A 25,584-nucleotide genomic window follows, 5' to 3' on the forward strand; every position below is an offset into this window, starting at 1 on the left:
CATCTACCATCAACACTGATAGGTGCCCCTACCTAGTCATGTCAGGCAAGCCAAACAGGATATTCCTGATGCCGTGCCATATGCTTGCCTCACCCCACATCTGTGCCACGATACTGGAAGGCTGAGATCACGAATCAGCTGGATAAGGATTTGCAAAAGGGCATGATTGAGCTGGTGTCAACATGGGAGGCAATTGAGTGATGCATGAGGATGGCAGTTGTGGCCGAAAAGTTGGGCTATACCCAAGGTGCATTGTTGACTTTCAGAAACTCAAGGCTGCCTGCCACAGAGACACACAACACTCCCACGCCTTTCTGTATGGTTATGGGCATCCCTTGACTCACCTACAAGACGATAGCCGGTGGACACTGGGGCTTCCATCAGGTGGAGCTTGAGAAGCCGAGCAAGAATCTCACGACATTTATCACCCCTTGGGGTCACTAAGGGACCACCATGGGACATTGTGCAGCCCTGGACGCATACAGTAAGAGGTATGACGATGCCATCATGGACGTCCCACAAAAACTCAAATGTATAGATGACACATCACTGTACAACACCTTCATTGAGGATGTATTTTGGCATACCTACAACTTCCTGGAGATGTGCACCAAGAACAGCATAACCCTCAAGCCTGAGAAATTCAGGTTTGGTAGGAGGGAAGTAGAGTTCACCAGCTTCCAGATAGCTGGGACTTGTAGAAGCCCATAGAAGAGAGGCTGGCTGCTGTCAGGAACTTCGGTATGCCAGCCATAACCTCCATAACAGACATCCGGTCCTGGCATGGATTTGTTAACGAGTTGGCAATGTATTTGGCCACAGCCCCTATCATGGAGGCCTTTAGGGAGCTGTTCAAACCCCAGGGCAAGCGGGAGTACTGGGATGACTGCCTTCAGAAGAAGTTTCAGCAGGTGAAGGAGGCACTGTGTCAGTTTGTCAATGACACCCTCACCTTTTATGACAAGGACAGACCCACGATCGCCATGACTGACTGGAACAGTGAAGGCTTAGGATTTGTGGTTCTTCAGCAGTATTGCTCTTGCCCATTGACAGAGGCTCCCTTCTGCTGCAAGAGCAGATGGTGTCTCGCACTCTGTGGCAGTCGACACTTGATGCCAGCCAAAAGGATGTGCACCTGTGGAGGGTGAGGCATTAGCGGTCATCTGATGCCTCCTCTGTCTACTCTGATGCCCCAACTTAGTTCTAGTCACCGATCATTGCCCCCTCATCAAGCTCCTGGGATATAGAGCACTGAAGGACATTGTCAACCCAAGGCTGTTCACCATGAAGGAAAAAACACTGCAATACATGTTCCAGGTGGAATATCTTCCAGGAAAACAGAATTGTACAGCCAACTTCCTGTCCCATTACCCTGACCTCCGGGTGTGTGACGCCACAGATGATGACTTGGCCAATGACCTGGTTGTGGCCAAGGCTATAGTGACAGTTGCTGCTCTCAACCAGGACAGATGTATCACCCTGGATGATGAGGCGGTCCTCCAAGCTGCGGCCAATGATCCCGTTTACCAATTACTTCTGGCCAAAGTGTTGGCAGGTGATTGGCACACGCAGAGATCATAGGAGACTGCCTTCCTGCATGAGTTCTATGATGTTAGGGACAGGCTGGCAGCATTGCAGGGACTCGTGACTTACACATTCGACCAAGGGACCGTCTGCCTGGTTATTCCTGAGGCCCTTCATCACCAGGTGGCTGCCAACCTCCATGCTGGCCACCATGGGCTCGACAGCATGATAAGAAGAGCAAGGCAGATGGTGTATTGGCTAGGTATTTAGGGCGACCTTCAGTACTATAGAGACTAGTGTGCCACTTGTAATGCCCACACTCCATCCTAGCCAGCTGAACCGCTTATCCTCATGCCAGCACTAGAGTACCCCTTCCAACACACAGTGGCAGATCTGCTGCAATTCGATGGTCAAGTGTACATGGCATATGCTGAGAGACTCAAGGGGTGGCTGGAGATTGCCCATTTCCCAAGTGGTGCCACCTCCAACAAACTCATGGCCCAGTTTCGAAAGTACTTATAATGGTGGGGAGCACCTGAGATGATCTCCACAGATGGTGGGACCAACCTTGTTAGTGATGACATATGTGCCTTCTTCAAACGGTGGGGGGTGGAGATGCGTATCTCCTCTGCCCACTACTCATAGTCCAATGGCAAAGCAGAGGCTGCCGTAAAGTCTGCCAAGAGACTGTTACGGATGAACACAGGCACCGGGGGCAGTCTTGACTATGACAAGATATCAGCAGCTCTCCTACAATACCTGGATACGCCCCTGCATAGAGTCAACAAGTCCCCAGCCCAGTTGGCAACAGGGAGACAGCTGCGTGATGGGGTACCCACTACCAGGCAGAACTACAAGGTGGATATACACTTGGGGCATGACAGGGAGCTGGCAAAGGCTAAGTCTCGCAGCAACGTCGCAGAACATCAGGAACACCCAAAAGCCTTCCCCCATTACTACCAAGCACCCAGGTGTGGGTGCAGAACCAACTGACAGAGTCAGCGACCAACTTGGTGTCGTTGAGGCCCTTCACTGCCAGTATACTGTCAGTCTGTGTGGCAGTGGCCACCTGTCGCTACGCAAACGAAAACACCTACGGGTCATCCGTGATGGGTACCCCACGACACCCTTGCACCCGCCAAACCCCATTAACGCACCTGACACTGATGTCACAGTTACCACCCAAGGCCGTCCCCACACCTGGCTCACCACACTCCACATGTCAGCCTCGCAGTCTATACCTTCACATTACCTGATACGATTACATTAATTTCTTACTTCCTTAACCCATAGATGATGGGGATTTTCTTGTAGATTCATTGATCGTCAGGATCAGATTCAAACCGATGATTATGGGTTGCTAGACTTTATCAAACATTTGGCCTTTAAATATCACTGGTGCTTCCGTCACACAAGAAAAATAGTCTACAGTTAGTCAGAAAAAATACAAAAGATGTCAGCCGTTTTCTAAGGCCTAATGCTGGATTTCGTCCTTCTTTCTCATACTTATCTCAAACATAATAATAATAATAGTAATAATAATAATAATAATAATAATAATAATAATAATAATAATAATAATAATAATAATAATAATAATAATAATAATAATAATACACCCGATATGTGTCATCTATCATCGCCACAGGATTTCTCCCTCCCCTGTCCTGTTGTCTCCCTCTCCCTCCCGTCTCGTTGTCTCCTTCTCCCTTCCCCCTCTGTCTCCTTCCTTCTCCCTTACTCTGGTGGATGAGCGCCGCGCCCTCTATGGGCTGTTTGGAAAACTTATGCCTGGCAGGGACTGTCGGCGAATTTTTGCTTGTGGATGGTGTACATGTCTTTTGAACTGGATGTTCTGTCCATATTGTTCAATAAATTCTTTATTATAGCCTTGTCATTGATATTACAGGAATATATGACGATGATATTTTTACAGCACAAAACAGAAATTAACACATTATGATGACGGAAAGTTCAAAAATGAAACTTGTCACTAGGCGTGCTACTGAACATTTTGTGTTTGGACAAGCTGAAAGACTTAAAACTTACTGTCACCCCACATACACAAATATTATGAAACATTATTTTCACGAAGCAAAGAAAATCAAAGATGAGTAGAATTCCGAGAAAGAACCAGATGTGCTATTTGTTTCCAGTAAAGTAGCTGAAGTGGTGATTGGTGTTTGGAAGTTAACATCAGTCCCAACATATGGACTGAAATCAGTAACAGACAGGATTTTATGATACCATAATGCATACGGAAATCAGATATTAAAGATTCCCAAGAACCGAATGGATACAAAATCAACAAAAAGAAAGGTACAGGAATTTAGTGAAGCAAATCTTAAACTATTTGACATAGCCAGTGTGTAGAACAGTGTCTTTGCCCAAAAGAAATGAAAGTTCCCAAGTTAGAACAAGACTTTTTGAAAAAAACAGCAAACACTGCAGAAATGCGTATATCTACATTGGATAAGGCAGAGACAGCCAATTTACAAAGGAAATAAAACAGAGAAGAGGCACTAAAGGCACATATGCAGGTATGTGAAAACTCTCAGAAAAGGAAGCTACAATCAATTGAACTAGAAGAGATGTTTGATTATGAAAGCGAAGAATCATTGGAAATGGATTCTGAATCCCCAGGACTGAAAGTAAACTCAACATATACAACACAGATGTGAACTCCTCTGAGAACTGTTGCGAGAGAGAGAGTGACATATAATGCATATCTGACAGGGCTGCTGCATCAATAGCAATTGCCACCCTACAGGGTATGGGCCTCTTAAGCAACATTGATAGTACCGACGTTATTGACAGACACAAAGTGAGACAAGCAAGAGTTCAGCGTCATTCAGAAGCATTGACTAATAGCTAGAATCAAGATGAGGTTACATCTCTATATTTTGACAGTCGAGGAGATGCGACCCTTACTCAAGATAAATTAGAGGATAGTGCTTATTACAGAAAGAACATTGCAGAGGATCATACTGTTCTTATTGCAGAACGAGGACATAACTTTTAAGGGAAAGTGATACCCAAAGATGGAACAGCTAAATCAGTATGTACATTGATTCAAATGTTGTTGAGTGATCATAATACTAACCCAAAGAAGCTACTAGCTGTGGTGTGAGAGAACAAGCGTCAACACTGGCTGGAGAAATGGAACAATTAGAACTCTTGTGGATCATATAGGACATTCATTACACTCTTTTGTGTGTGTTTTGCACTGCAGCGAACTCCCATTGAGACATTTCTTTCAAGAGGTAGATGGAGTAACTCATGGACCAAGATCATTCATAGGGCCGATTGGAATAGAGCTTCCTTATTGTCAAAGTAAACCAACCGTAAATTTTCATCAGATCACTTCTTCTGCTTTGCCACATCTAGACGTTGACATTGTCAAGGACCTCGGTGATGACCAGAAGTACCTGTACAAGGTTTGTTTGATGATCAAGGATGGATATTACAGTACAAGTCTAGAAACTAGGCAGCCCGGAAAGCTCTGCCACTCTAGGTGGCTAACACTGGCAAATCGAATATGCAGACTATATATATCAACAGCTCACCCCTCTAAGAACCTTGTTAAGATGACAGAGGTTATTGTTAAGCTATAATGCACCAATGTGGTCTATAATCAAGTCACATCCTAATTTTCATAATGGACCACAGCATGTTTTTAAGATGATTGAACCAACTCAAGAGTTGCCAGACAATAAGAGAAAGATGATAAACTCAGTAATTCAGAGAAATGCCAATTTTGCACACAGTGACAACTTGCTAGCAATAATGTTGTATGATGAGAAGCCACATATCCGAGAATTGGCATGTAGGAGGATCACGAGAGCCAGGAAGGAAGCTCCTACTAAGAAACACATCTTTCAAGTCCTAGAACTGAATTTTGAAGCAAGGGACTATTATTCAATGATAGACTGGAGAGTAGTGCATAAGCCTCCTCTAACCCAGGGAATGTCTGAGAGTTTATTGTATGAAACATTCGTGAAAAATAATGTTTCTCCACCAAAGTATCCCTGTCACACCTAAGCCATCGAGCGTCATATCAAGCTCATAAGACAGGTTTCAAAACATGTGATTGAAAGTGAAAGAGATGGGTATGTTAAAGTGCAGATAAAGTCAAGAAATCTCATGCCTTCATACAACACAAAGAAAGACTACAAATCATAAAAACAAATTCCCTTTGGTTGGGAGGATGGGATGCGCATGGTGTGGGTCCAAGCAGCTTACCTTCTCGTGGTGGACGTGAGTAGAGTGGACTTCACTTTAACAATTTTAAATAAATATAATCATATAATCGTACATTCAGACACTGTCTCGGACACAAAATGGACAAAATATTAGCATATTAATTAAGTCCACCCTAGCTATGAGCTGCAAACACAACTTTCTTCTATGGCATATTTTATGTATTTAATCAAAAGAACAAGTTCTTGGTTACATGTCTTAAAATCAATTCAAGCAGCTGAGATTTTCACAATGAGTGTACCTCAATATCCTACAATAATGTGTACCATCGCCGATTAAAATTAAGAAAAAACATGTTTTCACTCCGCCCTACTATAGGCTCTTTGCCACCTTCATGAGGAAACGTCTATTTACTCACTTGTATTGATAGATGTACCAGATAGGCTGAGGGAATACCTCTGCAGGATGTCAGCTAATTCAACCGTATGGGCCCTTCTTATAGGTTAGGTTTCTCGATTCGATGCTCCTAAACACTGTCATTACAGATCGTGGTGCGCAGTTTGAATCTGACCAGTGACACCAACTCCTCACATTCCTGGAAACAGCGAGACACCGTACAGCATCTTATCACCCCCTGGCAAATGGTTTGGTTGGGTGGTTTCATCATCATCTAATGGATGCTCTCACGACACAACTGCAGCAGTTTCGATGGCCTGATGTGTTGTCACTTGTTCTTCTGGGGCTCAGGGTTGCAGTAAATTAAGACCTACACTCCAGTCCAGTAGAGCTCGTTCATGGTCAGTCCATTCAGTTCCTTGGAGAATTCACCATCTCAACTCTCCCTGAAAACCTTAGAAAGTACGAGTTTCATGCTGTTCTCCAGGAAATTGTCGCCAGACAGCAACCAGTACCTCCCCATCAGGTATCGCGTTAGTCATGTCATGTTCCCTCTTCTTTGGTCATTTGCAAGTATGTGTGGCTAAGTCATGATGCTAATCGGTGCCCACTTCAATGTTCTTACGATGACCCTTATGAAGTTGTTCAAAGACCAAGTAAGCATTTCACTATCCAGTGAGGTAATCGTCAACAAACTGTTTCTGTGGACAGGTTAAATCCTGCAGTTTTTCCAACACCTATTTCCTCCCCAACTGCTCAACCCACTTCTCAAACCCCCAGGCAAATTAACATTTCCCTACAACCTAAATTCAATCCTGCATCAATTCAATCACCTTCCACTGATCATAAACATTTGTTGTCAGACAATGTTGCAACACCGGGGACCCAAGCTGCTAAGGCTCAACCAGCTCCTGCTATTGGTTCGAGGAGCAGAAGGGTCTCCCGTCCCCCTGAGAGGTACACTTTGTCAGTAATCACTGGGGGAGTGTCTCGCCCGGAGTGGAGGCATTCCATCTAGGCTCCCACATTTACGACGCCCTGGGGGGAGGGGAGAGTAGTGTGGTGATTCTGACCAACCAGTATTCCCACCAAACACTAGCATGCTACCAGCGGTCATGTGTGTGTACTTGTTCAGGTAGTTTGTTACTTGGAGGAAGAAATTTGTGTATCAAGCCACAGAACACTGAGGTTATGTGGGTATGAGATTCTTTGAGACTTCGAATCTTGTGTGCATATTGTTCTTTTCTGTCTACTTGACCCAATGCCCCTCCTGGTAGACGATGGCCATTAACTACCAACCAACAACAACAAAAGAATCTTGTGTACAAAAGGGCGACAAGCGATGCAGCGAGGCCATCAAGCAATCCCAAATCTCAGCCTAAACTTCTTCAGGCTCGTTCTAGGCTTTGTCAAAAAAAGTGTGTGTTGTGATGTGTTATGTACTTGTTATAGTAAGTTCTTTTCATAGACCTTGAATACTGCAACTCGTTGAGAGGGTATTCATACGTCTACGTGGTTTGCATTTGTCTTCGGTGAACTTTTACATATTTGTGATGCTTACTATCCGGCTTGGATCTACAATACTACTACCACCCGTTGATATATTTTCGGCCTGCCTTAGAAGTTCTTCGACCATCAGTTCTAACAACCTGTTCCCTTCTTTGTCTGCGCACGATTTTTTCAGTCAATAATAGAATTATTTAAGTACCCCAAATAGGGCAGTCTTTAATTTTTATTACCAATTTTCTTTCGTTGTACACTAATATATCTTTCCTCGACCACCCTGGGGAGTCTGTATACTATGTGGAAAAAAATGAGGTTATTTCTCTCTCTGAATAGTTCGCCATGCAAAGAATCGGATGTTTCACCATCCAATTCTATGGCATTTATGTTGCATTTATGTGGGTTTTAATATGTATTAGAATTCCTCTTCTGGTTTAGTAGTCGCGATTTTTCAATGTCTTTATAGCCTTGTAGTGACACTTTTTCAATACGGTGTTTGCCAGGAGGATTTAAACATAATTCTGTGATCGTAATTAAGTAGGGATTTTCCGTATTTGTATACAGAATTAATTAGTCTCGTTTTGAAATAATACTTTGAGCACTGAAATACATAATATTGACCGTATAGCTGCGTTTAGCAAGGCTGTGAAACACACTAAAATAAGACTTGTTTTGTCGTTTTAATTTTCAACCGAAGTTTCAGCACTCCTACGAGCCTCTGATGTGACTCTCCCTCTCTCCCGACAAGTCCACTGATTGTCTACCTGCATCTGAGGTGAGGTCAGATATACTAGACTCAGCTGGTGGTCCGGTCGCACTTCACCTGCCCTACCACCATTGGCCTCATATGGTGGATTGTTAATTAACCCGCCCCGTCCCGACCACTTTTTGACCACTGGTACCCCCCAATCCTGACCATTTTTCGACCCTTTTTTTTTTTTTTTTGCTAAAACTTTCGCTTTTGGTGAGAAACATCGAAAATTCATAGAGAAATCGCTCACCTGAGGTTTAAAATACTCATTACAGGTAGGAGAGCCTCTTTACCTTACTGGGTTTTCTATCAGGCTGGCATAAAAGAAAACGAGTTCTATGGGAGGATAACTATTTCACACCACTCATAAACGGTATTTATTTATTTTCTATTACGAATTTATATGTAGTACAAGAGTATATTGGTTTTCAAGCAGTAATATAGGCATTATAAGCATTGTTTCACTCACTAATACCTGACCTTTTTTTGCCACATTACCTGATCATCATTTCTAACTGTTTCTTCCTCTAATGCTATGTAAAGTTTGTCCTCCACATTGTCATTGATTGGGGAATCACTCTGGCCCTGAATTTCGTACCGTGGCATGACATGGCTATACTGGCCAGGTCACTGATAACAGGTGAATTGCTGAGACAATGGCATGCAGGAGGGGGGAGGAGGTCATACTGGGTAAGGCATTGTCTCTGCCTGGCATCTTGTTGAGGAAGGTGTCACGTGTATACGTACCAAAAATGACTCGCGAAAATAGAAAATTGTGGAAATTATGAACCTTGCAATTGCAGGACGTTGAAGTACGTCCCCGGGATTAGCTGTGACAAAACGTGAGGACATGGAAGTACGCCCCCGGGACGCCACGGGTTAACAGCTGCGCCATTAATTGTCCCCAATTCTACCTCTATGTTACTGCTTAAAGCATGCCCAACACTGTCTTCTAGAACACTACCTAACCTAACTTTTCGTACCCTATTGTTGTCAAGGTTGCCTCTACCATACAAACTCTCATGACTAAAATAAACATCAACAAACAGCACACCCTCCTTTCTACACAGACCTTCTCGCCTACTATTGGCTCCTGTAGTTCTACTGAGAGTTACAGAACCACACTGAATCTGGATAACTCTCCGCAGATAAATAACTTCCGATGTTGTTCCTTGAACTCTCTGATATGGTCCCTATTCTTCCGAAGTACCTCCTCTGACCTTTTTGAAGCTACATTATTAGTCCCTACCACCGTAACAATGACTGAGCCCTGTGAGGTGTTCGTAATTCAACAACTCTCAGTCACGTCCTGTAGCCTACACCTGCTAAAACGCTTCGTCCTAGAACCTTCAGCACAAATCTTCTGTTACTTATTTAAGTAATCCCTGACAAATGTGAGGCTAGGCTCATCCTGTACTTCATCTTCTAACACCTGAAACTTGTTCCTAATAGATACACTCCTGTCACCCTTACTTACCTTAGCCTTACTGCCTCCCTTGACTGGCTGGAAGCGATCACTGTCATCTAGCCTGGTCTTACCCTTAAACAGCCCAGTTTCTTAGTCACCTGCTTTTAGTAACAATTCTGCTTCCACTCCCGGTACATACATAGTCCTAGAACTCATCATTGCAGCCGAATTCTCCCAAATTTAACCTCTCCCTTAACAGCTTAATTGCCTTACTGTTTTTACCAATTTCTAAACTAAATATATTTACTAAAACCACACGTATTCTCATCTTCCTCTTTCACTATGAGGTCGCTTATAAACTCATTAGAATACGCGCAGCGGGAGAATCGTTTTGCAGGAGAGGGGTTTGGGAATAGCTACAGTAGCACGTCTTCACCTGAGCAAGTCAGAGAGAGAGAGAGAGAGAGAGAGAGAGAGAGAGAGAGTTATAAAGTAAAAAAAAAAAAGAGTAAATACGGAATTCTTAATATACTGAAATAATACAGGACGCAATGAAACCTTAAATATTTGGAATTGCCTTCAGATCACAATACCATATCGTGAAGAAAAAAACTTTAATACTTCCTGAAGTAAAAATTACTTCTTCTGAAGTAAAAATCGTGTATGTTATCCTGGCAGAAGTTTTCGTTGTTTTAGGACTTACTTCCTGTAACTCAGTGGGAGAATACAACAGCAGTTTCCTTAACATCATCTGGTGACAAGAACCATAGCATAGTATGAATCTCTGGTTACATTTCAGCATTCAAAATAGAGAGATGACAAGTGCACTGAGTATAATAAATATGAACGGTTAATAAGGCTTAGGCATTAACAAGAAGAGATTATATTCATGGACCTGCAGCGAGAATATGCTTCAGCTGATGCAACAGCTGACATGTCAAAAGAACTCAAAATTTCATGCAGAGCAACACTGTATTTCGCAAGAAAATCTCTTAGCTCTACAAAAGCAGATATTCACACTTTCCTTGAAAAGGTGAATAGAATTGGAAATCGCCTATTCTTCAGCTGATGTATCAGCCGACGCAACGGCTTACATATTAAATTAACACAAATTTTTAAGCTGAGCAACTTTGTAATTCATAAGAGAATCGCTCAGAGCTCGCCACAAGCAGATATTCGACCTTTCCTTGAAGGAGAGAGAGAGAGAGAGAGAGAGAGAGAGAGAAGATTCCTCAGATATACCAATTATGGAACTGTCGGCTTCGCCACAGGTAAAAACATAACAAGGGAGTGTTCTTCAACTGAGGCCCCAAGCCATGTATTAAAGCTAACACAGAGTGCACTGAAGGGTGTGAGGTAGGCCACGCCTTTGATACAGTGAAGGAAGGCTAGAGGGCCGTTTCTCACAACGTTCCTTTGTAGTATGTTTTTCACTGGAGCTTTTAGCCCTGGGGTCGGCGAGATCAGTCACTGACCTACAGTCAGCTTGCCTTTACCTGACGGAGCTGGGCCATGCTTGCAACTTGAATGCTAAATCATGATTGCATAAAATTCGATTAATCATGGTCATGAAGTTAGAATAAAAAATATCCTTGGTTATTAGTCAGATCGATCACATGACCACCAACTGTGCTGGAAGGAGACTGAAATCGTCTTGCTAGAATGTAAGCTATAATAAAACTGCAGTAAGTTATTGGAAGGGGGCTTCCTGTTCAGTACAAATGATGTGGGAGGACGAAGCTATTACTCTGTAGTCTGTGCAATGGGGTTCTCAATTGGGGCATTCCTAGTCCAGCTACCAGTTTGATTTCTCAAGTGGTTGTGGTCCTTCACATTTCAGAATCTTCTCCAGTCTGAACTGGGGAGATATTCTCAAACCCTTTGACTGTCCTGTGTCCTAAATCTCATTCCATTCTTCCTTAACTGACAGCACCTCAGCACTTCTGCTGTTGTTATTGTTAATCTTGTGACTCCAAGGTCACCTGAAAGTGAAACTGATGAACTACAAGCGGTAACTGCAACCCTATTGTCCATGGAGGAGGTAGTGAGGGAGCTTTATATTACTGAGCAGTGAATCCTCCTCAGAGCCAACACATGAAATTGTTTATCTACAACAACAAGGACTTGCGATGATGGAGGGTTATGGGAAGGATTAATAGGACTCTAAGGAATAGCTGTTCACGGCACAGGCTTGTTCAATGGGAAGTTCCTGGGGAAGCTGTGGCAACTTCTAACACAGGGTTCGGAAGGTAGTTTCTTGACGTTGGCATTTGGTGCTGGAAGAAGGTATAAAGTTGTGGATCGTCGCTTGTAGAGTCTATAGAGGAAGTCGACAATCCTTGCTTGTCTGAACGCACTCAGAAATTCATGTCAAAGTTTCTACTTACACTACCTCCTCCTCCTACTTACACCACCTCCTCCTCCTGACTGAGTGACTGCCTTCCATAGACTTACCATGTTCCACAACAGCGCACCTGTCCTTGTACGATCCCTCTTACTGTCCTTAAAAATCTTTGCACGCATCATTGCATCTCTGATTCTATTGCCTCTTTTTTTTTTTTTTTTTTTTTATGCGAGGAAGAAGGAACCAAAGGCCATGAGCCCGCAGTAACAGTTCCCTCCAAGAGAAAAACAAAATACAATAGAGAGCCATATTCAAGATCCGATCATTTTGAGATGCCTGGACACACTACGTTTGAAAGACTGGAGATCATAGGCAGCAGGAAATACAGACAGAGGGAGACAGTTCCAAAGCTGACCTGTTGCATAAATGAAAGACTGGGAGTAACGGTTAACTCTTGCATTAGAGAGCTGGACAGAAAAGGGATGAGAGTTTGCTGCCAGACGGGTGCTACACGCCCGTCGTAGAGGTGGAGTAATGCAAGCAGACAGTTCAGAGGAGCAGTGACCATTAAAGTAGCGATAGAAAAGAGATAAAGATGCAACAGTGCGGCGAAGAGATAGAGGTTGAAGGGAGTCAGTAAGAGGAGGAGAGTTAATGAGACGAAAAGCTTTTGACTCCACCCTATTGAGAAGAGCTGCATGTGGGAGCCTCCCCACACATGAGGATTGTACTCCACACAGGGGCGGATAAAACCCCTGTATAGAGTCAACAATTGTGCAGGGGTAAAGAAAGAGCGGAGTCGGCTTAGCACACCCAATCTCTTGGAAGCAGATTTTACAAGAGATGTAATATGATCTTTCCAAGATAAGTCCCGAGTAAATGAAACCCCAAGCATGTTCAAGGATGATGCAGGATTAAGCTGAGTATTATTAAACATTTGTGGGTATACCTGTGGAAGATTTTGTCGGGTTGATAGGTGTAAGAACTGAGTCTTAGATGCATTAAAGACAACCATATTATTTTTACCCCAGTCAGAGATATGAGTCAAGTCAGACATTAGGTGTGGCATAGCCTCATCCCTCGTTTCTTGAAGTAACTGTTGAGATGGGCGTTGCGGGAACCAAATGGAAAGGTGAAGGGTGAAGTCATCAGCGTATGAGTGGATAGGGTTAGATGTACAGCTTAGAAGATCATTGATGAATAAAAGGAAGAGAGTTGGTGATAGGACAGAGCCCTGAGGAACACCACTGTTGATAGATCTAGGAGAAGAACAATGGCCGTCTACAACAGCGGCTATAGAACGACCAGAAAGGAAGCTAGCGATGAAGGCACAGATAGAAGAATAGAAACCGTAGGAGGGCAGTTTGGAAATTAAAGATTTATGTCAGACTCGATCGAAAGCCTTTGAGAGGTCAAGTGCAATGGCAAAGCTTTCGCCAAAGTCCCGAAAGGAGGATGACCAGGAGTCTGAAAGGTAGGTGAGAAGATCGCCAGTGGAGCGTCCCTGACGGAACCCATACTGACGATCGGAAAGAAGGTTGTGATAGGAAAGATGCCTTAAAATTTTTCTATTGGGAATTGACTCGAAATCTTTTGAAATACAGGACGTTAAAGCAATTGGACGATAGTTGGAGGGTTGGGAGTGGTCACCCTTCTTTGGGACTGGCTGAATGAGAGCAAACTTCCAGCATGAAGGAAAGGTACAAGTTGACAGACAAAGGCGAAATAGTTTGCCTAGGCAGGGTGTAAGCACAGAAGCACAGTTCTTGAGAACAACAGGAGGGACCCCATCAGGCCCATATGCCTTGTTAGTACTGAGGCCAGTGATGGCAGAAAATACATCAACTGAAGAAATTTTAATGTCAACCATGAGGAAGTCAGAGGGGGGAAGTGATTGAGGAACAGCACCGGAATCATCTAAGGTGGAATTGGAGGAGCAAGTCTGTGCGAAGAGATCTGCTTTATCAGTAGAAGAAATAGCTACAGAACCATCAGAGTAGAAAAGAGGAGGGAAGGATGATGAGGTAAAGTTGTTAGAAAGATTTTTGGCAAGGTGCCAGAAGGAGCGGGAAGAATTCGAGTTGGAGAGTTGAGAGCATTTAGTATGGATGAAATTATCTTTAGTAGAGCGAAGAACAGACTTAGCACGATTCCGGGCAGAAACGTAAAGATTATGTGATTCAGGGGTGGGTTGGCTCCGGTACCTTTTGTAGGCCTTCTCCTTGTTGCGGACAGCATTAGAACAAGCGTGATTAAACCAAGGCTTTCTTGCATTACACTGTACAATTATTGATGATATTTATTTCTTGATGATATTTATTTCTGTGCTACACAACATCGCTGTTCACAAGACACTCGAAAAAGGTGGGATGCAAGGTCTGAAGGCCGACTGAGGCTGATAGGTGTGCACGAGTAAAACGCCTTTATTGGCGAGATATGAGTGAGGCCATTTAAATCCTATAGCACTGAAATGTCGCCCTACATCCCGAGGATGCCTTAGGTATATTGATGGTTATCTGGCTACCAGGTTTCATGCCTTTACGACAAACTGTCTTGCCCATGGCACTGTTTTGAAGATCTGCGACATGCTGCACTTGGCGCGTGGTGCATGCCACGTGCACTGCTTGGGTGTGATGAAACCTGTCAAAAACATATCTTAAAGAGTTGGGCTATCATACTGTGCAAACCACGAGGTGATCAGCCCTGTGGTTGCTGAGATATAAGCTTCTCAAAAGAGTTATGATCAGGTTGGGTTGGGCCTTGGCGGGTTGGGCCGGGCTGAGTCTGGCCGCTCATATGTGAGAAATGCCAGTACTTGACAAGAGACTCGCGAGGGCTTTCTTCCCCGCTCGGAATCACACACAGCTGGCGTCATATGGTGTAGTACAGTGGTGGCCATTGAACCCAAGTATAATAAGTGTGTTTAATGGATGATTCAGGGTAGAGTGTAAAGGTTTCTCTTAACCAGTGCAATACCCAGATCACGAAGGGAGCTCACTCCCCTTGAGCTGGAAAGAATTGGACTTTTTGAGGTGTGTACCTCTCAGTCACCGAGTGCATGAGTGTTGGCGAGTGATGACATGATCAATCACTCGCTCCTTAACAATCCTGGCGGACGGTGATGCAATTCGGCGGATGGGTTGGGAGGCAGTGAAGTGAGTGGAGATATCTCTTTCGAGTATGTGAGAGAAGGCACCCCGCAATTGTGGTGTAGGTAATGCTTATTTTCGGAGGCAGATGAACCGTTGTTATATTCAAGTGAGTCGGTATTGAGACGAAATGGCTTTGTGGTGCTTTGTGGTTTGATCTCCTTGGTGTGTGTGCATGATGGGAGAGGCAAGCACGATAGTGTATATGGGTGTGGGTGGTGAATGTAGATGTAGATGATGAGACTGGCTCCATGGCTGGTTGTTACAGTCAACTTTACTCTGTTCACTTTATCTGGGCGTGAACTTACCATCTATCTATTTAGAATGTTGACCCATAACAAGATATTAACACTAGAATGTGATGCACGCCACAAGCAGAGCTGCGGAAAGCATGTTAATCTTCATATTGTCTTCTACAACTGAACTACAGGCAATAAACTGCAAAAAGTAGGTTATCTCCAGCCTTTCTTTCACCACTAAATTCACAGACACTTGAATGTGATGTAGAGGAATTGGTAGGATGGTTAGCCTTGGAAGTCTGGAAATGTGAATTATTAAAAATTGGAGACGGAGGGCAATGAGAGAGTTTTTATAGTTCAGGGGATGGAACCGTGGATCTTCGATGAGGAGTCTGTCATAATTTGAGAAATGCTTCTACTTGTGTTGAAGTTTGTTTTATATACGAATAATGACACAAATCTTGAAAAGGTGAGAACTTGTTTCGAGTGCCAATGAAATCATTGCGTTTTTGACGAACACTGAACCAAATGATCGTGGTGATGATGATGATGATGATGATGATGATGATGATGATGATGATGATGATGATGATGATGATTAATTGATGGTGCATCAGTGACTGAATAAATCCCGCTTTGGAGGGGATGGAGTTTATGTTATGCGATAAGAGGCTGATTAAAGATACCTATGGTGTCATCTGTGGAGATAGGGTTAGGAGTTTCAGTCTTCGAACTGTTGACCAACTAATGTATGGACTGACCGTAATATGTTGATTATTGTACAGCTGTTGTTGTTTAAAGGCTTAATATTATGGTACTGATGCCAGATGGAATGTCATGGCAGTTGATTGCCAGTGGGGTTGAACATGTTGATGAAGATGTAGTACTGACGGAATGCCTTTATAACAGTTTTCTTCCTTAGTTTTTCCTTTTGTTCATTACTGTTATCGTTCTTTTCTTTTCCTTGCCTAAGAACTCTTTGTGCGGTGTGTGGACTGTTACGTTAAGTTCCCCTTTAGTGAATGGAATGATGGCTAGTTAGAGCATTCAGTCGAGATCTTAGATGCTTTATGTGTGTGTGTGTGTTTGTGTGTGTGTGTGTGTGTGTGTGTGTGTGTGTGTGTGTGTGTGTGTGTGTGTGTGTGTGTGTGTGTGTGTGCTCCAAGTCATTGTATGGCCAAAAATACTCAAATATTTCGCAGTCTATCAGGCAACAGAACTGGGGATTTCTCGGCTACGGGCAAGGCGTGTAACCGATTACACCACCTCCACCCCAGACCTCTGTCTGTCCCTCGTCTTTTGTACACCATGCTGTCAAATTGTCTGCTCTCTCCTTTGCACTAACGACTGCCTCGGCTCACCGTGATCTGATTACTCCTAAGTGTGAATTGCTGTTAATGACTCAATGATAAGGAATGGGGCGGCAGATGCTCTTCTTACCACCCTTCGCTAAGCCTGGAATTGCTGCGGTAGCCGAGCCAATGACTGTCACCTCTGATTACAGTCTCGGTCTGTCTGTCTGTCTGTCTGTCTGTCTGTCTCTGTCTCTGTCTCTGTCTCTCTGTCTCTGTCTCTCTCTCTCTCTCTCTCTCTCTCTCTCTCTCTCTCTCTCTCTCTCTCACCAAGCTATCAAAGAATAAAAAAAAGTATCCTCATCACTAGAAGGGGTCTTTCCTAATCTAAATGTAATTGTTCGGCAAAGGTTTCTAGACAATATTATTTCGTCACTATTATATTGGATCAAACTCCGTGATTGCCGTGATATTTTCCATTTCAGTCTTGCTATATTCAAACGATTTTACTCACCTCAGAACAAACTTTTCGAGCTGAAGGACGTCATGCCAAATAAGGGTCCAACAAAAATAACAGAATCAAGCAAAACAACATACATTAAAATAAATAGCAATAAATTAAGGTGAAATACTTGGTTACAATTGCGATTAAATTTCAGTAACTGAACTTTTAAAAATGCACTAGATTTTTTCCGTACAAACAGAGAAGGTGCCAAACAAACTTACTCAACAAGGACACGAGAGTGAAGTGAGATGGCGGGGAATGGAATGCAGAGCTATCCTGGGGAAGGGGAAGGGAAAGTACAGGATATAATGCAGAACAAACATGAGAGAGAGAGAGAGAGAGAGAGAGAGAGAGAGAGAGAGAGAGAGGATAAACTCCATCTCTGCACGATGACCTATACTTGCATCACTTTAACTTGGCCAAGTATTTCCAATTCTCCAGCTTCAGTGATACGGTGTACCAATACATTATTATTAAATATGATATAAGTCAAATTGTGTTATGGACAGGATATACACCTGTATCATTACCGTACCCTGCCACTGAGCTACGCGAAATATGCACCAAAAGACAGAAAATCTAGATCAAGTTAAAGTGAATGAACTATAGTAAGGGTGCTCACCCGAAATCAGTTGCAATTTTGCTAATGTAACACAACCAAGGACACTCTTATAAGCGGGTGACAATTAAACCCTCTTCCCCCCACCCCCATCCCCCGACCAATGGGAGGGACGGGGCCAGGCCAGTGATAACAATGGGGCAGCAGGCATCACATTAGTAAACAAATACCGTAATCCTTTTTTTTGTTTATTATTCTCCCCTTTCATTAGTGTCTCTCTTTCTCTTTCTCTCTCTCTCTCTCTCTCTCTCCACTAAACTATTATACTTGCTCTTTGTCTAATCTCTTGAGGACAAATTAAATGGGCATTCTCTACTTAATTGTTAGGCTACATGGGAGAAGAAGGGAAAGCAAACAGCAACAGACACAGTGGCCATTGCGAGAGTATTTGTTACACAGAAGTTAATGACTGTGATATCTAATATATGAGACTATATAATAAGGACTGCAGAGGAAGGAGGGAAAATTACGTCATGTCAGAGTGCCTGTATGTTTTAGGGTACTTGTTGCTTCTGCTGTTGTTGCCAATAATTATGTTTTTTATTGTTGTTGTTTTTATTATTATTAATGTTGTTACTGTCATTTTTGTTGTGGCCTCTGACTATTCTGGTTGCTAATCAATCTTACTGCAGAAATTTTACCGTTTCAAGCGAGTGCTCTCAGAGATCCTTTGTCAAGGTTATGTTGAAGGGTTGTCTGTATTTTAAGTAAGCTGCATAAGGTGGATGAACAGTTAGGATAAGGTGCCTGGCGTAGGTTGTGATGTGAGGAACAGTTTTAGATTGACGGCAGAGTGTGTTGTGAGAGTGAGGTGCATGAGGTGAGTGTGTTGCGGTCTTTGAAGCAGTACTCTTTAATATATTGATGACAGAGTGTGTTGTAAGAGGGATGACCAAGAGTGAGTTTGCTCTGGTGTGAAGGGTAACTTTGCAGTGAGGACAGGGGTGTTGCTAGAGAGAGGTGCATGAGGTGGGCGTATTGAGGGTGCGAAACGCTATTACAGTGTGGACAGAGTAGCTTGTGAAAAGGAGGAGCATGGGTGGAGTGTGCAGTGACGTAATGAGCAGAATTACAGTTAGCGCAGTGTGGTAGTTACGTTGGGGAGCTGTATGTTCTAAGACTAGAGCCTATGTCCCACTGTTAGGAACTTTCCCACGACACGCCACGAGCTTCATGTCTTCATGTGTCGCAGCATGTCGTCATGAGTAACGTGGCGTCACTAAATGATGACGTAGGTGTGACTTGACGTGTCGTAGCAATAACTTGGAGATCGGATCTCGAAGACCCTCTACAACACACTGACATCTGCCTGCTAACACCTGCCTATACTTCATCTTCCCATAAATAGTCTTGCACCGAAGATCCAGGCCATTGTCGCGTATCGTCATATGTCCTGATAATCCTAGCGGGAATTTGGCGGTAACTTAATGGTTCTGTAGCATGTCGTAGCTTGTCGTAGCGTGTCGTGGAGTCAAAATGACAGTTATTTTTTAACTGAGGGATGATCGTAGAGTGTCTTCAATATAATGTGACGCTTCTGTAGGGTGTCGTGGGATTTCGTAGCAATGTTTTTGTATGTCTTAGCACAAACGTGACTGTGACGTGAAATGGCCTTTTAGGCTTACCGTTTGAGGTATGATTGTGGCATTTCACCAAGATCATACCTCAAGGGTAAGGTCGTGGTGATCAGGGCCATTCTCGATGATGAACTTGAATATGGGACACGGGCTTAAGGCGCTTCAGGCATGTGTGTTGTGAAAGTTAGACAGTTTATACTGAAGGCTAGTATGTGGCGTGAAAACGAGGTGCATGAGGTGAATGTGTTGTGGTGTGACGGACGGCAGTGTGGCAGGGTCGCTGCTAGATGGAGAGAGATGATGCAATGGAGAACATTAGAGAGGGGATTTGTTCTGAAGCAAGGAAGTAATGACTGGGAATCGTATGTGCTTCTTTTTGCCGACGACGTAGTGCTGTCGGGCGATGAGAAATGGATACTGCAGAATCTGGTAGAGGAATTTAGTTACATATGTGTGAGATGACATGATAAGTGAATAATGGAGATGAATGATATAAACGCAAATTTAATAAAGACTTTGAAAATGCATGTGCGAAAAGAAGTGTAAAAATGAGTGTAGAAAATGAAGAATGGAAGTTCTTGATCTGGTACAGCGAAAGCAGTAAAGCATATGCAAGACAAAATGTAACAGTTAATGTATGATGACACAGGAGATGAGAATCTGAAACTGCAAAGACTAGTAAAGGAATCTTGCAATGCTGTAATGTGTGTGTGTGTGTGTGTGTGTGTGTGTGTGTGTGTGTGTGTGTGTGTGTGTGTGTGTGTGTGTGTGTGTGTGTGTGTGTGTGTGTGTGTTCTTACCTAATTCTTACCTAATTGTATCTGTACAGGAATGAGTCAAGCTCTTACTGTCCCGTGTCTTAAACCATATTTATCGTACATATCCTTAAATTTGTGCATTGTTTTGGCACACACTATTTCATTCGGTAGTGCATTCCATTGATCTATTGCTCTGTTTGGGAAACTGAATTTCCTTACGTCTTTATCACCTCTCTTCTCATGCAGTTTTTTGCAGTGTCCTCTTGCTGATGCTTCTCCATATGTTAAGTAATCATTTATGTCTATTTTCTCCTTCCCTGATATGCACTTATATAGCGTTATCATGTCACCTCTTTTCCTTCTTTCCTGTAGTGTTGGTAGATTCAGTTTATTTAGTCTTTCTTCGTAGCTTAGGTCCCTTAAGCTTGGTATCCATCTTGTAGCGGCCCTTTGAACTTTTTCAATCTTGTCTATGTACTTTTTGAGATGAGGACTCCAGACTACTGATGCATATTCCAGGGTTGGTCTAATGAATGATGTTATTATCCTTCTTAGCATGTCTTCATTTATGTATGTGAATGCTATTCTCATATTTGCAAGCAGCGTATACATGTTCCGTACCTTCTCGCTGATGTGGTCAGCCGGAGATAGTCTGTTATTGATAATCACACCTAGGTCTTTCTCTCTTTCTGATGTGTATAGGGTTTTTATTCCTAACTTATAAGCCCAATCAGGTCATTTTCCACTTTTACCAAACTTGATTACATGACACTTGTCCACATTGAATTCCATTTGCCATGTACTACTCCATTCATGAAGTTTATTTAATTCTTCTTGTAGCTCTTTACAAGAGTCTGTGTTAGTAATTCTCCTTTGTATTTTTGCATCATCTGCAAACATATTCAGATAGCTCTCATTTCCAGTGTTACTGTTTATATCATTTATATACACTAAAAACATGATTGGTGCCAGCACTGAACCCTGTGGTATTCCACTATTCACTTCTTTCCATGATGAGTAGTTTCCTCTTAGTACTGTTCTCATTTCTCTTTTTATGAGAAAGTCTTGCATCCAACAAAACAGTTTGCCTCGAATTCCTCCTTGATGGTACAGTTTCCATAAAAGTCTTTGGTGTGGTACTGTGTCAAAAGCTTTCTTGAAATCTAAGTAGATACTGTCCACCCATCCTTCCCTTTCCTGTATTGTGTTTGTTACTCTGTCATAGTAGCTCAACAGATTAGTAACACATGATTTTCCTTTTCTGAAACCAAACTGTCTTTCTGTTATCATACTGTGTTCTTCTAGATGATTTACCCAAGCTTTTCTTATAAGCTTTTCTAATACCTTGCTTACAACACTGGTCAGTGATACTGGTCGGTAGTTGAGTGGATATTGTCTATTTCCTTTCTTGAATAAGGGGACAATATTTGCTTTTTTCCAAATATCAGGTAGTTTACCTTGACTTAAGGATTTCTTGAAAATTAAAAATAATGGTTTACTTAACTCCTTTGCACATTCTCATAGTACCCAACATGAAATTTCATCAGGACCACTTGCTTTTCCTCTGTCTAATCTACTTAACTCCTCCTGTATTACTTTTTCTGCTATTTGTATATCTGGTAGTATGTGTGGACATGCATGTTCCACATAGTCCCTTTCAAAATTTTTTTCTTCTATAAAAACTAATTGGAAATTCTTATTTAGTGCTTCACAAATATCTTTCTCTTGTGTATAAGTGATTCCCTCGTCCGTAATTGATTGTATTATATCTTTTACTTTGGTTTTGCTTCTGATATAGCTGTAAAACAGCTTTGGTTGATCACTACTTTTATTTATTATATCCTCCTCAAACTGTTTTTGGGCTTCCCCCCTTATTCTTGTATAATCGTTTCTTGCCTGTTTGTAATTATTATACGCCCTTTCACTATTTTGTCTTCTGTATCTATTCCACAACAAATCTCTTCTTTCTTTTGATTTTATACATTCTGTATTGAACCATTTCTGTATTTTCTTATCTGCTTCTTTGTGCTGTGGGATGTACTTCTGTGTGTGTGTGTGTGTGTGTGTGTGTGTGTGTGTGTGTGTGTGTGTGTGTGTGTGTGTGTGTGTGTGTGTGTGTGTGTGTGAGGAAGCATTGGACTTAAAGGAGAAAGGGAAAAGAACATGCAGTGTCTGATAGATCAGTTTGGTGATGCAGGTGTGCGACGAAATACAAAGGGGAAAATTATCGAGTTGGGGTGCTTCGTTGGCAACTTTAGTAGTGTGAGTGTCAGACGAAATTTCTAAGCTAAACGTTAAAGATGAGGAATGGAGTTGCCAAGTTTGATAACGGTAGATTAGTCTTATTAATGGTATTTGCAAGAGGAAGTGTAAAATGCAATAGCAGTAGTTGCAACCATAGGTCCATATGTACGTGCACCCGATAGACTACAATCTAAAATTATCCCCCTTCCAAAGTTCACCATATCCTCCTTTCAGGTGATGGGGAAAGAGGTGGAAAATGTTTATAGATATATTATTAGGCAGCTCCACCGCACAGTTATGTCGGTACCACAACCCGAAGGCGTACCTCTACAACACGGTAATATACAATAGATGTATAAATGGGGTATGAAAACTCGAAAATCTGCCGTAGGAATAGGGTTATATGTGGAAAACTTCATTAAAAAAATGTAAGAGATTTAGACTGGAAATCGATAATTTCATCCTCATCTAAGTAAAACTGTCTAAAGATAGCAAGAAAACGAAAAATAGGTCCTCGTATTGAAGGGATTAAGCAAAGTTGTGTGTTGGTCAAAGTGGCGGAAAACTTAAAAGAGAACTACTTTTGGGTGGCTCGTGCATATGGAGGAAATGGAGAGTGAAATTGTGGGAGAGTAAGTGAAAGTGTCAGTGTGTGTGTGTGTGTGTGTGTGTGTGTGTGTGTGTGTGTGTGTGTGTGTGTGTGTGTGTGTGTGTGTGCGCACGCGTGTGTGTGTGCGCGCGCGCAGTGAGGTGGGAGGAAAAAGTAATAAACGAAGAACGATGTGGAAAGTGGTTGCGTTGGTGGTGTACTGGTCTGCATATTCAAGTCGCTATTATAAGAACCCAAAATTAAATCGCGAGATGATAAAACTGGTGGACCTGGTGTGTTTTTCCCAAGATTCTGCTCATCATGGAATACATTTAGTGACCTAGATGCAAATTAGCTGTTGCAGGTCGTAGTCTAGGGGAAGACTGGGTATTGATGATTTGCCTTACTGACCTTCCTGCAGTTCACAGGCATACATATAATACACCCCCCATCGTCATCGTTATCGTTATCATCATCATCATCATCATCATCTTTTTCTTCGTCGTCGTCTTCTTCTTCTTCTTCTTCGAGACGGTTATCGAGTTTATTAGTACATTGTGTTGAGGTACTTGTTTTATATTCTGCCTGGTGGTTTAGTGGGTAATTATGGCGCTCCAATCGGATTGAGCCGGTGAAGGTTTATATCCAAGGAGTGGTTGGGGTTTATTGCTCACGTTATGCCACTCAGGGACGAATGAAGCTGGTCACTCTCATCTTAAATGTCAGGACCAACTTGCCTAGCCCCGGGCTCCTACGCTCCGCATGGGGCAACATAGGATTCGATGATGGATGGATGGATACAATGAAAAGTTCATCATCACTCTTTCTTGCTGTGTCGATGAAGATGTTACATGGACTATTCTCATGCGGTATAAGTAAGCAGCAGACATCTGACGTTTGGGGAGTGGGGAAATATGGAAGTCAGGACAAAATTTTGCAGGGGATTACTGGAAAACATTGGCTCGTGACAGTACGGTAAGGAGTCGCAGTTGTTGCATACTAGACTCGCGATGCATGTGCTCAGAATCTAGGGTTTGAACTTAAAACGTAGCGGACATAATATAAAGTGTGTCCTGGTACTCTACCCTTTCAAATGCTTACTTATACTTGCACCCATCCAGTTCAACCGATTGCATATACACACACACACGTAACCATTACAACACTTAGACTTTCATATGCGTCACTCTTCCTAAAGCCACCAGATACCTATTCGTACTTAGCCGGCATGGGTAAGCAGTAATTCTGTCTCTCTGATGCAGATACAGGGAGATAAGTCCTCGTCATAAGTCACATTTTTTTTTCCGTTCTATGTATAGTTAACCCTGTCATGCCGATGGTCAGATCAGCTCTTGTACCGGCATTCTATCCTTCAAAGACCAGTCGATTTTACTCAGCTGAAAGTGAGTCATAGGAGCTTGCCACTATTAAGTTACAATTAACACTCCCATACCAGACACAACCCTAGCATTGGATTCTAGCTGATTCCAGACGACTACATATAGTTTAGAATGAATCATGGGAACCAGAGTATTTATACAGCCACTTTTGCCCCTCGTATTTTAAAAAAAGGACAATATCACTGCATTATACACTAGAAAACAATAATTTTCTTCTAAAACGATTGTTAAGAAATAGGAATGGCAAAAATGCAAAGATAAGAGATGAAAAAAAGCACCGAAACAAGAGGGCATTCAGGATGGGAGGAGACTGGGAGACCCATACCAATTCATGCATTCCACAAGCCACAAGTTTGTGGCAAGTGTGGAATGTAGTAATGAGTATAGGTCTCCAAAATAATCTCCTCCCATCCTGAATGCTCTCTTGTTTTCGTGCTTTTTTCATCTGTTATCTGTGCACTTTAGCCTTTCCTACTTCTTAACATTCACTTTAGAAGAAAATTTTTGTTTTCTAGTTTATGATCTTTTTGTGGAAGTATAATTATGCATAAAACAAGTGTTCGATTTGGATTATTACCTGCATTGCATCCTGAAAGACTAAAACTAGGGTGAAAAGAAGTGTTTTAGTGCGCTCTCTAACTGTAGGGCAGCTGTAGCTAACTAATATTGTGCAAAATGACATACTAACTGGTGCCCGCGATGAGGTTTTCAGGCCGTAACTAGCGACCATAGCCTGAATGCTTTTCCAAACATGAAACATCTACGCTTGGCAAGCAGGATTATGGTATATAGGACGCTCGCGTAAGCCTTTTTAATTTGTTGTTATGACTGATGAAGAAGAAAGAAAAAGCAAAATCGATATTTTTGCAGTCCAATTTTGCAACTTCTACGAAAGTTAGGAAAACTTTGCGAGTAGTTTTGCATTTGAATAGCGAAGGTCTTTTAGTTCATAAGCTAAGAACTGCACTATGAGACCGTTTTCGAGCAAATGCTTTTATAACCTATAGTACAGGACGCCAGTTTAAACCAGTGCCATTCCTTCTTATGGAGTGCTACTGCAATCCGTGATAATCCCAGACGATTTCA

General features: G+C 42.5%; 1 pseudogene; it reads right to left on the bottom strand.

Moving 5' to 3' along the window:
- Positions 1–11,960: 11,960 nt before the first annotated feature.
- LOC145400516 (uncharacterized) overlaps positions 11,961–25,584 on the bottom strand; it is a 32,528-nt pseudogene continuing 18,904 nt past the window's right edge.

Source organism: Coenobita brevimanus, chromosome 52 (genome assembly GCF_032717465.1).
Source record: "Coenobita brevimanus isolate Jiangsu-jjx chromosome 52, ASM3271746v2, whole genome shotgun sequence".
Taxonomy (NCBI): domain Eukaryota; kingdom Metazoa; phylum Arthropoda; class Malacostraca; order Decapoda; family Coenobitidae; genus Coenobita; species Coenobita brevimanus.